This window comes from Mandrillus leucophaeus, unplaced genomic scaffold, assembly GCF_000951045.1.
Source record: "Mandrillus leucophaeus isolate KB7577 unplaced genomic scaffold, Mleu.le_1.0 Scaffold1259, whole genome shotgun sequence".
Lineage (NCBI taxonomy): Eukaryota > Metazoa > Chordata > Mammalia > Primates > Cercopithecidae > Mandrillus > Mandrillus leucophaeus.
Window position 1 is genome coordinate 1 of NW_012100976.1, and position 920 is coordinate 920.

Here is a 920-nt window from a genome sequence, read left to right on the forward strand (position 1 = left end):
CCTGTAGGACCAGCAGGCACACGGCTGCCTCAGTGTAGCTGGCACAGGGCACCGCCAGCCCAGAGCAACTCAGAGCTCAGAACACTCTGGGGTCCAAAGTCCAAGCTGCTGTGGCTCAACTGTGGCATCAGTCACAGAGTGTGGACCCCTCCCTATGGAGTCTCCCAGGCTCAGAGTCTTCCCTCAACTCCGGAAATGCAAATCCAACACGGACCTCACGGAGAGGTTCTGAAGGTTGAAGAGGAGACACGTGAAAAGTGCCCGGTGGACACCAGGGATGCCAGTGTGGCTGGGGGACAATGGTGAGGTAGAGTGGAGGGGCAGGTGCCCCCTCCTCAGTATGTCTCCCCCAGGCCCTGTGAGGACAGGTGGAGGCTCTCTCCAGGCTCTCACCCGGCCCCGCCCCAGTGTGTCTCCAGGTTCCTCTCAGCCCTGGTTACCACCAGCCCTGCAGTCAATCCCTGAGCTGGGAAGGGGCCGTTGAATCCACCCTGTCCTGCATCACAGTGTTGTCCACTCGGGCTCACATTGCTGCTAGGCTGCCTGGCAGCCACTTGGCAGCCAAGCAGGGGATGGAGCCACGTTTTGTACTTTCTGAAACACGGCTTCCCCTTCAAGTGCGGGTAATGACAGTGCCACACAGAACCAATGTTACCGCCTATTCTCATCAAGCGTAATTTTCCAGTTTTCCAACCCTCAGTGAGCAAGAGAGCATGGCGTCCACCAGAGGCCATGAGGTCACCAGTCACAGGGGCAACCAACAGACAAAGACACCAGAAAACAACCCAGCAGGGAAGCGCAGGTCTTCACTGAGGGTGGAACCCACAGATCTGACCGTCTTCAAGCACATTAGAGAGATGCCGTGAGTAGCGGCTGAGCCAGAGAGACTTATTTGCCTCCTCAAACAACGTAAAATTATG